The sequence below is a fragment of the Synchiropus splendidus genome, chromosome 6, assembly GCF_027744825.2.
Source record: "Synchiropus splendidus isolate RoL2022-P1 chromosome 6, RoL_Sspl_1.0, whole genome shotgun sequence".
NCBI lineage: Eukaryota > Metazoa > Chordata > Actinopteri > Syngnathiformes > Callionymidae > Synchiropus > Synchiropus splendidus.
This window is the reverse complement of record NC_071339.1, coordinates 26,497,862-26,512,816: the sequence shown is the minus strand read 5'-3', so window position 1 is coordinate 26,512,816 and position 14,955 is coordinate 26,497,862. Positions and strand designations below refer to the sequence as shown.

General features: G+C 39.3%; 1 protein-coding gene across 3 annotated transcripts in view; it reads right to left on the bottom strand.

The window, feature by feature from the left end:
• LOC128760245 (chromodomain-helicase-DNA-binding protein 6-like) overlaps positions 1 to 10,260 on the bottom strand; it is a 50,571-nt gene extending 40,311 nt beyond the window's left edge. For all 3 annotated transcript variants that reach the window (XM_053867443.1, XM_053867444.1, XM_053867445.1), the window contains exon 1: positions 10,100 to 10,260. The gene's annotated coding sequence lies outside the window, so the exon portion shown is untranslated. The remainder of the gene's footprint in view (positions 1 to 10,099) is intronic.
• Positions 10,261 to 14,955: the final 4,695 nt, after the last annotated feature.

Here is a 14,955-nt window from a genome sequence, read left to right as displayed (position 1 = left end):
CATTCTCAACATAATACAAGTGTAATACTCAATCCATACTAATGTAGTAACATTGGAAAAAGCTTTTTCAGATTGCACATTAGTGAGTTCAACAACAATTAAAACTAAAGCTCATTATTTATGGAAAGACTATTGAATCAATATAAATTAAAGAATGAGATTTGGATTTTGGAAATGTCTCTAGCTGAAGAAATCAATTGCTTCTTTCGGTGCACTGCCAGAACCTCCTGCAGGCTGTATTTTTTGCCAGCAAATAGCAATTCTAAGTTTAAATCCAAGAGTATCTCTTTTCCTGGAAATTTCGGCAAACTCTGACTAATGAACCACCTAATGTTCCCAAATCAGACAGGAGCTGTAGCCTTTCCGTCTGGTCCACACAGGGAGAAGAATGTGCGCAAACTTAAGCCCATTATTTGTGCAACACCAAGACAACTCAACTGACCAGGCTGGGCTCAGGGCCACGACCTCAGACTCAGAGGTGCCGATCCTAATCCTTTGTGCGTCACAATACAGTAAGATATACACCTGTTTCGTGAGAGCTATTAACAACCAGATTAAGCCACCAGAACAACATCGTCAACTCATCTGGCAAAACTACAAACTTCTTCGCAAACCCCTTTTTGACCACGTAAATATTATGGTGAGGATAAAAGACCATTGTAAACCCAGAGCATGTAAACCTTTAATGTAGTTACAGTATGTGCCCTTTGGTTATCAGTCACATGGGACATAATTTTCACTCTGACTGCAAGACAAAGGAATAACCGGAATGTTTATTACTTATTACTGACTACAAAACTATTTCACACACATCAGATGGCTATGCGACCAGGATGCAAACAAGTTGCATGACACATCATTTCCACTTTTACATTCCAACCATGTTGGAGTTAGCCACCCCAAAAATCACAGATAGATGGCAATTTGAAGTTTTGTCTTTGACTATATTGCCATTAAATATCTGACATATAGAAGAATTCAATTAATTCTTCCAAGAACTCCTTCAACTGTCCGTCAAACCCAAAATCATGAATTTACAAATATTGGCTTCAGTGTTAAATTCACACGAGTTCTTGATGGATTATCAAGGATTTTCAGCTGGGGATGTTTTAAAATAACAATCAAATTAACAGTATTTTACCGGGTTAATTGACATTCGTAATGTGAAATGAAATCTACAGATTTTGTGAAGGAATGAAAATGCATATACTGTATATGGGCAAGTGTATCCCTGAAGCCTGAAGGGTTCAATAAAACGTTCCAAACAATTCCTCACCCAAATATATTTTGCAAGACTCTTTATAGTGCAGTGCTACTCCAGGGAGCACTAGAAGTCAATGAACTGAATGAAATGGACAAGATCTCAAAAACGTATATGTGCAATAAAAGTGGCACAGTCCACAGAGTCATGTGACGGTGATGGCTGCTTGAAAACACGCTCCTTCCAACGTGGCGCTAAAACTTGCTCAATACCGCAGAAGGCGAGAAAACGGAGGAATTACTATCAAGAACAAAACGACATCACCTTACACACGATGCCAGGTCGCAAGATAAAAATACAGTTTCCAAGAACTCTGAACGGGCTAACAGTCAAAACCTACGGACATCACCACACGTTTGACTGATGTGGAGAGTTGTCCGGAGTTTCTGGAGGATGGGGACAAGCGTCTCTTAAGCAATCTGAGTTTGAGAATCTCTGTCGGTGTGTGGATGATCTGGAATCCAGAAGTCACCATAATAAATGAGTCTTTATTGGCTTTCCCGAGTCCTGTGAGACCAATGGTGTGCTAAAATTCCTAGGAGTACTATAGGAGTGATTCCTGAACTGCTTGACATAAACTTTACACCAGGTCTGGAAATAGATTGCGCTTACCGGGCAACTGTGCCACGCAGAGACGATGCACTAGCACCAAAAGTTATAATAGCCAGGTTCCTCCACTTATACGGAAATACTAATCATCTATGAGGTTCTATGAGATATGATGTAGTTATTCTGTTGAAACTAGCTAAAATAACATACTACCTTAGTTAAATATAACTTTGCCACGAGGCGGGCTTGTTATCATTGACAGCCTTTGAATACAAGTCACGGACCATAGTATTTTTTTTAAGGACTCTTCCCATTGTTCAAATGCAGTTCACTGGACCGTTACCTGCTTGATGTTTGTGTTTTTTTTATGTCACCATGTTTGGCTACACAATGGCAGATGTTGAGATAGACACCTTTTTTCCAGTTAATGAAGTCTATTAGTATTTAAACTACCTGAGTTTAAATGTTAAGGGTTTGCAAGCACCAGTTAAGAGAAGGAAGGTGATGGCGTACCTTAATTCAAAACGTTGTGATGTGGGTTTTATCCAGCAAACACACTTGGTAGAAAAAGACAGCAGAAAACTCCGCACTAGTTGGGTAGGACATCTTTCTTCGTCACCGGGAATTACAAATAGTGCCGCTGTCATAATCAATAAACATGTTCAATATAAAATTATTAAAGAGTCCAGAGATTATTCTGGAAGGATTGTGAATTCTGGTTGGAACTTCAAGGTCTCACGGTTATTAAGTGTGTATGCACCTAATACGCAACATCCATCTTTCTTTAGCCAATTAGAGTGCAGAATTAATGGGAAATTATCCAATCATCATTGGTGGTGATTTGAATCAAGTTTGGGATGTGGTACTTGATAGACACCCTTCATTAAACCGTCCCTGTAAATCAGCAAATTCACTAAGACAGATGTGTGAAAGTACGAGTGTAGTAGACATCTGGCGTCTGCAAAATCCAACATCCAGGGAATATACTTTTTATTCCTCACTTCCTTCCTTTCTCAGGAATTGACTACACATGCACATGTTGCAGTACGTCTAATGCCATGTAAGAAGTGTGATAGAACACCACATTGGTAAAATGAACTCTAGCCTTCTTTTAGATGATGACTTTAGAGGATCTCTTAGAGAGCAAATCAACATCTACAAATAGGCAAACCTACCGACAGCCACATCTAGTAATGTTGCATGGGAGGCTATGAAAGCATTATTAGAGGTCACATTATACAATATGCATCCCATAAGAAAAAAACAGACCGTAAATAGATTGGCAGAGTTGGAAAAAAATATTAAGACAGAGGAATTACATAACAAATAAGTCACCAGATACTTTTGACTCTCTAGTTCGTCTCAAATATGGATTTAATTCCATCCTCACTCAAAAAGCTCAAACAAAAACAATTTGAAGAGGGGGACAAAGCAGGAAGAATGTTGGCTCGATACAAAAAACATATGGACACAAGGAGTATAACAGCAATTAAAGACGTGAGAGGCCAGTTACTAACAAACACAAAAGATATGAACTCGGAGTTCAGATGATTCTATGCAAAACTTTACTCATCTGAGCTGAGGATATAACATCTTTTCTAACCGTGACTTATTAGATGCACCAATAACTGTAGAGGAGATCATTGAAGTTATCAAAGGTTTTGCATCTGGTAGAGCTCCTGGGTTTGATGGTTTTACTCCTGAGTTTTATAAATGCTATGCCAAAGAATTTGCCCCACTACCTTTAGATGTATACACAGAAGCATATGAAAATGGAACTCTGCCCACAACAATGCAGGAGGCAATAATGACAGTAATTTTAAAAGAAGGTAAGGACCCTACTGAATGCAAAAGTTACCTGCCAATCTCTTTACAGGGATATGATGAAAAGGTCTTATCAAAGTTACCAGCTAACAGGTCAAACAAAGTGATTAATTCCCTTGTTCACCCCAACCAAGTGGGCTATTTACCGCGGCGAAGTTTCACGGATAATCTTAGGCGTCTCATTGACATACAGTAGATGCATAAAAAGCCTTTGATAGAGACGAATGGATTTATTTATTTTCAGTACTCAAATTCTTCGGTTTTAGTAATAAGTTTATCACATGGATAAAACTTCTTCATGTACATCCAAGAGCTGCAGTTCTAACTAATGGGCTGATTTCAACATGGTCTGAATTGGGGCGGGGTACAAGACAGGGAGATGGAATATCCCCGGGTCTTTTCGCTCTGGCACTTGAGCCTCTTGCAATAGCAGTTCGTACTGAACCTTTAATTGCTAGTATTAAAATTGGTCCCTCGGCTAATAAATTAATATTGTACGCAAACAATATCCTTATCTTCATCTCCAAACCATCCCACTCTTTGCCAGCTCTATATAGGATTATTGATACATTCTGAAATCTGTCTGGGTATCAAGTCAACTGGATGAAATCAGAAGCCTTACCACTAACATGGTATTGTTCTCGGTCCCTGTTCCAGGGTAACATGGCAAAAATATGGAATCCGATACCTTGGAATCACCTTCCCGCAAATATTAACAGACCTAGCAACACTGAAGCCTTACTATACAGGTTGAGGCAGATGTTGAAAGATGGACGCCACTCTTCTTATCCCTATGGGAAAAGGTAAATTTGATAAACGCATTCCTAAATTTGTATTTCAGACCCTTCCAATTAAAATCCCCAATAAGTATTTTCAACAATTTGATAGGTTAAGTGATAAATTCCTGTGGAATGGTAAACGACCACGATTAAGCCTGTTGATATTATAAAAACCTGTGGCCCAAGGCAGTCTGGGTGTACCCAACCTGTTATTATACTACTGCTCCTTTAGCCTCAGGCATCTCGCACACTGGTCTTTGCCACATGAGCGTTAATCATTGAACATACACCGAATCAATCTCTCCAACCAATTCACTTAATAATTAATGACATCAGTCCTGCCCAAAGAGACAAACTCCCACCCGATAACGTCCAACCTCAAGTGAATATGGAAAATAGTCTCATGAATATTCAACAATGATCCACATTTGAATTCTTCTTCATGTATGTGGTTGAACTCAAAACTAGAAATTGATTTTAAAAAAAGCATTTCATTTGGAAAGAATGGGTGGAATCAGGAATAAATACTTTGGATTTGTACGAGGGAGACACATCAAAGTCATTTGCATCCTTGACACAGCAATTTCACCTACCGCAACGGCAGTTCTGGAGGTATTTACAGATTCGATATATTTTGTGCCAAACCTTAGGATCGGCATCAAAAATACCACAAAAGTCAAAATTACTTTCCATGTTGCTAAGAGCATTTGGCACTGCACATGCAGCTTCAAAATATTACTCTTTGTTGCTGGAAAAACAAACATCTAAAAGCCTATATCTCAAGTTAGCTAAGTTGAATTGAACAACATTCTAAAGAATTAAAAGATACATTGAGAGAGCTTAAAACAAGATTGGTACAATTCAAAATTATAAACAGGACCTTATGGTCACCATCAAGGCCACACAGAGTGGGTCTGAGAGACAGCCCCAATTGTTGGAGAAGTGAATCTGCTGTCGGCACTATGACACACATGTTGTGTTGTGGTGTGGTCCCATTGCCCAGAAACACACCTATGGACATCTATTTACCAACACATTACATTGGTTATTAAAGCAGACTTTGCATTTCCGCCCCCATCTGTTTATATTGGGTGATCCACATCTGCTAGAGGCTCTTCCAACACCTCTGGCGGAGTGGGTGCAAACATCCTTGATGCTGGGGAGGAAACTCATTGTTTCTCACTGGAAAGAAAAACAATTACCAACATTGAAATTGTGGTTTTCCACATTGGCTTCTGGCCTTTCATTTAGACTTATCAACCGATGTGAGTGATACAATGACAATTATTAATAAATCTTACCCTAATACTCATGTACTAAACTAGATCAATTTACATGAAACATCGTAAGTGACTGAATGTTCTCAGCATCTGCCTATTTCTATTACTGTTCTTATTCTATACAGATAACTGTATGTATGTATATAGGTTATTTTGTTATGTTGTTGTTGTTGCCTTTTTTGTTTTGCTGTGTCCTCCTTTATTTATCACGGTTCCATTGAAAAGAATAAAAATTGCTATTAAAAAAAAGTGGCGCAGTCCACAAAAATCATTTCCTCTCTCAACATAAAGAAATGTCATTCATTTGGTAAAACAATTGCAGTGGATTTTTTTATACAGTGCCACTCCGATTTGGGACAATTGCAGGAAAATTATACGAAGCCATAGCATTTCATAGTTTTCTATGTTTTTGGCTGAAAACACTGGATGAAAGACCTATCCAACACAGAACATGTGCTAATACAACTGTCGCTATGTAGACAGAGCTTAAATGAACTTCTAAAAACCTACAAATGAAAATGAGACCTTTCCAGCTGCATCATCGCTGGTGGAGCAGCAAAAGAAAAAATGTCTTGTCACAGTGCTTCAGTACGATCTTTGCATATCGCTTTTTAACAAAGCATGAGAATGACACAAACTGCAAATTGCAAACTGTGACATAGTCACCAAAGGTTCCCACTCTGTGCTAAGTTTTGGAAAAATGTCAGCTTTATAAACAAATATTGCATCCAACACTAAATGGTGGTGGATTTGGCAGATAGCAATTCCATTTCAACATCAGAATCCCTTAAAAGGCACATTTACAATGGAACATTTATGTGAGATAGATGAGCTTCAAACAAATGTATAACTTTACACAGAATGCAAAAAACAACTTTATTCAGCACTTTGGGATCTAATTGAGGCTGTATACTATAAGACAACACACAGCAATCACACATGGCTGCAAACTGAAAAAGATAGGAATGCGAAAGCTGAGCTATGCGGCTCATTGATGCTACTTACTTGAGCAAATGAGCGCCCAAGAAAACACCCAGCTCTCACTCTCACTCATCTATGTAGAAAATAAAACACCAACAGAGTCACAGAATGCCATGATAATGTGAAAAATCTACAGCATCATTTCATTTATAGCTACTAACAAGAAAAATCTGTGGAGTCCAGACATGACAGACGAGACAAGAACTACTGATACATACAATTTGATGTGACCCAGACCTGAGGCTAAATGATGCCAAAAAGAGTCCATGGTATTCTCAAGCATTTGATGTTTCAGTAATCTTAACTTTCACTGCTGACAAAGCAACAAATGCTTTACAAGAGATGCAAATGGTGATGTTCTAATATTATAAATAATATTGGGTTATTAGGTTATTATAGGGAATAATATGTTTGTGAATTTTTAAAAATCTTAATACCAAGTGTTTCAGATTATTGAAATGTTGAGTTACTATACATTCTCAAATACTGAAAATAGTCTGTTAATACTAATTAAATAGCAATATATAAAAATGTATTGTTTGGCAAGTTACATACTTTTCTTAGCTATTTCACCAGCATTACCTTTGCGTAGTGATGTTTTTTTTATACAAACGTTATTTTGGGTTTTTCAATACATTACATTTAGCCTTAGTTCTTTGCATTTTTTTTAATAAAGACACACTTTACTGATATGCTTGAAAGTAACAGCCAACACACTGTATCCAGTGCGTATACGAATTATGCCTTCATTCACAACCAAAGCCCTGACTAAAAGAAAAACACTTGGGTCGGAAATCAGAAATAACACACAGTGGTTGAATACAATAACTGTCGCTCCCAAAAACCAAACTACAAGCACAACAAAACAGGAAGCAAAACAAACAGGAAGATTTAAAAAGACAAAGTAACATTTTTTAAGAGAAACATTTGCCATTTACTTACTCACACTTGAACCTGCATAAGTCACTTTATGGAAATTTGATCACCAATGAGAGTCCTACATTGATTTGACTGATTTACCTGGATCGACAAAATATATTTTGAGTGGGTGGCAATGGCCTCAGACTAAAAATAAAAAATACAAATCTTTAAATATTTATAGGTCTTTAATTTATCTATTTCATGTATTGTACATTTTATAAACATTAGAATTGATGCTTGAGTGAGACCCGTGTTATGAGGATTTCTTGGTGTCCCCAGAAGGTAGGAGACTCAAGGCCAAGCTGATACATTTAAACGCCAACAAGCAGTCTTCACAAGAGCTGGGTGGGGAAAGGGTGCATGGGAATCTATTATGGAATAGTTGTCCTGATAACCAAACAAGTACTGCATTTTTTTAATGACCAGTCGGGTCAATAAAAAAAAAAGATGCATATATAAGTCGCACTTGACTTCTAAATGTGTTTCATCTGTTGGCTCAAAAAACAAGGAAGCAAGGGGTGGGAGATTTTGACATCTATTGCACTGATGCCAATAAATATACAAGTTTTTAATCATGAAGTAAATAAATATCAATTATATGCAACTGCTGTCACTTGGTCCATTCTTCTGATGTCTGACTGCACTCAAACTTTAGTCCCGCAAGCAAAGGCAGTTTACCTGCCTCTTGTTATATTTCTCACACGATTTTCCATTTGAAAACACCAAAAACACCATTGTCGTGTACACTTCAATGCTACGTGTTGTGTATTCTAGTTGTGATGCATGTGTGATCACAGGAGATTTCTGTTTTAGAAAATTGTGTTCTGAATCACTGTTAAGACAGACTCAAGATGAGGAGGATGCATCACAGACACAATGAAATATTTAATTCTTGGTCATGTCGGTCAGTGTGAAATAACAATTAAGAACTTGTGAAATTACATTCTGTAATATTTCAGTCAGAGGACCAGTCAAACCTTTGAGGAAAACTTATGGTCCAGAAAAATGAATACGGTAATAATTGGTTCAAGGGATCAACAGATCAACAAACGATGCTTCCGATTAATTTGAACTAATTACTTCATATTTTTTGCTAATTACTGATAATTACTGTTTGGCTCTTGAACATCAAAGAAGAAAATTGGGATTTTATCCCTCATCAAGCCTTTTTTACATTATAGGCAGCAGATTTTTTTTTCAATTAAAATATTCCACGTTGAAATCATCATATCAAAAACTGAGCTTTAAAATGGTGAGAGATAAATGCATTAAACTATGCCCCGAACCTTGGAAGGGGAATTGGGGTTCTCCCCAGCGCTCATGGCATCATACAAGCCTCATACGCTGGGAAAATCCCACCATAATCCTGGAGGGAAGCCTGCAAGTACATTCACTCATCTAGTTTGTATATTATGACATCACTAGGTGGCAGCCATAGTGAAATACATACGTTTTACAGATGTTTATCTGATTATCTGATGATACTCTTCCCCATCTCTCAAGCAACAATGTCGGGACCGTGAACACTGCTGCAGTCTTTTCTACTTGCTTCTGCCACAATTTCCTCTTCAGAACCCAAGTGTCAGTCAAATTCACTCCCCAGGTCTCTTTAATGTTCCTACTATGAAACTACAACCTCCCACATCTCCTCAAACAGGGTGGTTGTTCATTTCAGTTTATGCCACGCTTTGATAGAAACACACCCACAAATCCTGCCAGATTGAAGTTTGCATACAATAAAAACTACATCAGGCTCCATATTTGCAGCTGGGATTGTGTATATGCCTTGGTGGCTCCCAAAGGGTTAACAGGTTAAGTCACACATATTGGGGAGAATTCCATATGATGGTGAGGATATTGAAAACATCCCAAGAGGAGCTCTCAAAAACGAGACAATCGTGGGAAGCATCTTTGGAGGCATTCGCAACAGAGCCTGACGACTTGTTGGCACACTTAACTGACATGATATCATGTTTATTGTCTGTGCAATCATGTGTCATTAACAGACAACAGAGGTTAGCCCTTTGTTTCACCTGGCCAGGTGTGTGCCGGTGTGCGTGTTACTAAATGACGTTGCATTTATCTCTTTGATGTCATTATTGATATAAATGAGTGAAGAAGCTAACAACCTAGCTCGCACCAGTGTGTGGGTTTTGGCTATTATGAATGCTAACAGACGCAGGGGCTAACCGAGCTAGCTGATGTTTGCACAAGTTGAGGGAGGCAGCTAGAGAGGAATAAAGAAGTTCCCGGCAAGCGAGAAAGAGAGCGAGCACGGGATGTAAATGACAAAAGGCACCAAGCATGAGGAGAAACGAGAGGCAATGCCCCCGTTGATGTTAGCAGCGTAGCAGCCGAGCTAGCCTCCTCCGCTAGCGCAGTAATGTCACCGCATCGCTGGTGTAAATACATGAGAACAGCCGCGCTCCTTACACGTGTGGACGCTAAAACTCCTTCCCAGGGACGTGTCCCCTCCGACAAACCCTCCCCTGCTGGTAGCTCACCTGCTCCGGACAGCGGACACACGCTCTCACCGGCGAGACATCCCCCCGGTTGGCCCGAAAAACACTGGCGCTTTTTATTTCCAAGGACACAAAATCGCCATGACAGTTTAGAAAAATGCATAAAAAATTAGCAGGGAGGGGAGGGAGGAGGGGTGAGGAGGAGGAGGAGGAGATGGGAGGCGGGGGAGGAGAGGAAGAACTCCGTGCAATATCAATTTAATCCACATAAAGCCGCGGCAGCACCGAGGAGTTCATTGAGACTGCGGACTGCGATACCGGGTCATATATGTCCCTCTCACCGCGGCCCCGTGTTTACCAAGGGGAAAGATCTCGCTTAAAAATGGCCACTGCTGCAGCCCACAACACAAACAGCTCTTTTGTATATATTCTGAGGAAGTTTAACGGCGGCGAGGCTGCCGAACTTTGCCATCTGGATCCAGTCGCAGCAACGCGTCCACATTCTTCTATTGGCTGCAGCAGACGGGCAGCTGGACGCGTTCATGTTTCCATTGGCCCCGCAGCTGTCAAGCAAGCCGAGCCGGGTTTGTCTGAGAGACCATTGTGTGCATTTTTCTCAAGCTCTTCCTGGTGAATCACGTTGGTGTTGCTGTTGTGGGACGGACGCTTGAACCAGGAGCTCAGTGCGCAGCCTGGGCGCATCTGGTGTCAGTGACCGTAGGAGGATGAAAGCGGTGTCACCCAGTGTGACCCTATATGAGAGCTCTTGGATGACTGTCTGCTCCCGTTACCTGAAGTGGAGACATTGAGATTTTTTTCCCCTTCCCTTTTGGACAGTGCTTGGGCATCTATTGAATGAAGTAGAAATGCCTACCTCATCATTTTATATGGAATAGCGTTACTGTTTTTGCATATGTATTCATTATTTATAGAAAACACATTGAATATGAATATCAAGATGAAACACTTAGCACACTCACGTAGTATATTGAAAAATGTCTACATTTATTCGTATAATCAGAAAATAGTGTTTGTTTTTGTATCTTTTCATTCCTATGTATATAGGTTAAAATAAGAAAAAGTCGTAAAATAATAGTTATGGAAAATAACCAGTAGTTTGAACGCAAAGCTATTACAGTGAACGTAACCATTACATCCTGTCAAACAAACAATGTATTTTTTATTTTTATTAATTGTTTAATTGTGTATGATAAAATGCTTAAATAAAGTTGTACAGGAATTTTAAAGTGTCTCATGGATAAAAAGAAAACAAAACAAAATTCCCAATTTGACACTGAAAATCATATTGACCATTAGAAAAACAGGTTTGATAGAGGAATACTCATAGACTGCAGACACCCACCAAGCAGCTCATTTTCTCCCATGTTGTGATTGTCCCCCAGCATTATTGACTTTCATGATTAAATGCGTCATCAGAGACGACCAAATTTAAATGTGCTTGATATATTTCAATAATCATTTTTTCAATTAACAATGCATTTCATCTTAAGGGTAAATAACTTCCGCAATGCCTGTCCGTTAAAGTCTGTCAGCAGGAATAAATCCAGCTAATCTGTCACCAGTCATGCTGCAAAGTTCATGGACACTGATGTAGCTGCAGGAATATATTTTATTTTTTATCACTCTGAAATGTTACCAATGTCAGTCCGATACCGGGCTTGAATACTCGTAGAATGGCCAACTATACCACTTTACAGCAGTGCACAGTCTTTGAATGTTGTTATCTGACAATTTTGTAAAACCTGTCTTTATACTGCAGTAAAACTTGTGACCGTCACCCATGTACAAGAAGAACATACTGAGGAATGTTGTTCAAATATATATATGGATAAGGAAAAAAAATCAACTTTGTGTAATGGTGCAAGTACTTGGTATAGGTATCGGTGAGTACTCAAATGTAAGTACTCTTACACTACTTGCTTTGGAAAAAAATTGAATCAACGCATCCCAACTAAAAAGTTAATATCGTAATGTTCAAATTCTTACAAATCTGATTTTACATTGTCTCAATAATTGTTAGTAGTTATTTAGTTAGTAGAATCGTACTTTTTGTGGGTAGAAATATTTATTTGCAGACAAGAGACGGCTCTTTTTTTTAAATAATAATTTAGCACTTCTTTGACATTCTGAATTACAACCAAATGGTAAAGTCCAACAGTATTAATCATATTATATATTAACATGGAAAATGTTAATGGAAAAGAGCACACTACTTAACACACCAAGAAACAAATGCATTCATTTAATTAAGTCATTTTCACAAACCAAAATATACTAAAACATGTTCAAACGCATTGTTTGCCAATATAATTAATTTAATTTAATATTTCACTTCATTTCCACTACTGCTGCAACTGTAAAGACAAAAATCCAAAATGCATCAACTAAAAAGGGAGAAAAAGTAAATTCTCCTACTCACATGCCTTTTAAAAAGTGTCTGAAATCAACCAAATCACAACTTTTTTAAATTTTCAGTCACAAACTATTTTGTTTTAAAAGGTGGAGGAACTGTTCTTTAAATCTTTCTTGACAGTTCGGGCAGGTGTAAACTGAGGAGAGTGATGTCCAGGATGACGGGACCAAGCAAAAAAAATCTAACAGAATTTTATTATTCAGAATTTTTATTGGAGCTTTTTCATCATTTTCAACTTTCAGGTTGCCATAATCCCTCCCCTCTAGCTATGAATGAAAAAATATTTTCAGAGCGGTTTAGGATTTGTGGAAAAAAAAGTCCACATCTATCTGGTGCAGACGAGGAGGAGTTAAATCCTCCTGCATCTGTTCCACGCACCCCTGCAATCCCCACTGATCCCACTTCCTGCTTCTGCGTCCTCTTCCAACCACCCACCCCCCCCTTTTACTTCCCTGGCCGGAAGCCCAGAGCGGAGGAGGAGCAGATTTGGGTTCTATTTTCATCCCCAAAATCTGCTGTGGAGTTCCTTCTCACCCAGAACTAAAAGTCTATTTGCAGAATTGAAAGTGTACTGAAACTTTAAACACCCTTCATAATGTGGCCTGCCTTGCAGCAGGTTGTTGGTTTTATTCCTTCTCGGCTAATGCCTGTGATCGGTCTGTAGGTCGATTCAGATCTCCTTTTTCCGCTCCGTGACTTGTGAGTCAGATGACTCAAGAATATGTGTTATTCTTTCCTGTTCACCGTATAGAAGTAGAGATGAGTATCAGCACCTTCAACTGTCAGACCATGGTTCTTGAAAGGAGAGTTACAAGTTTGCACTAAGTACAAAATGTTCTTTGTTATGTAAAGTTAATCAGTCATATAGAAATCACTACACATTTTTGATATTAAAAACTCTGAAACTTTGAAACTAATTCCGAAGTAATGGAAAGAGAGCTCAGCCAAAAATGGTTTCCTCTCCATGGCTCTCACCACCGTCTGCTGCTGCACCACACTGGCCCGAAAATTTGCGTCAGAAAAGTCCTTTCGTCACCAACTGCTTGGATTTCTTCAGACAATGGCACAGGCTGGCACCAAGCCTGGCATGGACACTAGCAACAAAGACAGACTCGGATGACCCATTCCCTAACAGACAGGGTTCATTTTGCAGAGTCAGCATGTGGGATGCTATTGTAGAAGTGGCGCTCCTATTTGGCCCAACCCGTTCCTGCTCTTTCCAGCACCACTTTAAACACAGTCGATTCATTGATAGCTCTATATGAGCCACAGAGGTGAAGTCACGAAAGTTTTTTGAGCCCAGAGAAACAAATTAACAGGATTTCTTTGTGATAAAAAAGTGTATCCTCAGTTACACACACCACGTCGCAATGTGATGATGTGAAACTGCAGCCAAACAAAGGCCCAGCTGCTGCTGCAGTTCTCCTCTGGCAGCCATGTTGCTTCCATGATCCGGTCTTGGGCTGTTGCTATAGTAACAGATGCTGATCTCCAGCATTCGGCATCACGCCATGGCACCGCAGCAGAGGACACAGGAGCATATTTTCAGCAGAGATTTAATTGTTTTTTTGGTGGAGAAACACGGCATGCTGACATCAGTACATGAGGTACATGTCCTAACTCAGTTTGGACTAATCAGGTAAATGAGTGCAAAAGTTTCTATATATTTATGAAACACATTTGACCACTGGATTCGAAGTCTGGGTTGCTACTGCGATTATTTGTTACTGCATATCATTGTATGACGGTTCAGAACTTTCCCGGGATGAGTCATGGATCAGCTATAAAAGCACTCAGAGAGCACACACCTCTGCCAAGCAAGGAGTCATCTAATCTTTGTAGTTTCACCAGGACAACCACACTACACGTGATCTTACAAAAGATCCAGGTCGCCACCAAAACGTTCTCATCTCTTCCATGTCTCATTTACAAGAGATCAGTTCAGAAGATCTCTAAGAGCCTAAAACTGAAGTGTGAAAATGACCTGGTAATCCATTTTCAAGGCCCCATAAAGGAGAGGAAACTTTTTAAAATCCTTCCTCATAAGTATTCTGGTCATGTCAGTTGTGTCCCTAATTTGATACCACCTTGGCTTATTTGTGAAACTAAGCTACTCAGGATTTTTTTCTGCCCCCATTTCATCAACAATGTGAGGTTAAGTCACTCTGCCATATAGGAGTCCAACTACCAAGTAAGGATAAGTTGAAATACAGTGCAGTATTGGCAAAAAAGAAACATTGTAGTTTAACCAACAGAGGTCGCCATCTCTCTTCTACCGAAAGTCAAGCGAGTTCATGGGAGTTCAGCTCCGATCGGTATCCTGGTCACTGTGACATCCCCCCAAAAGGACGGGTATATCAATAACTTGACCACTGTATAAACCATGTAAATTAGCAGATTTTTCTGTCCTTCTATAGCCCTGGGTTTCACACTGTGCCACATCCTGTGTTCGACAAGAGTCTCT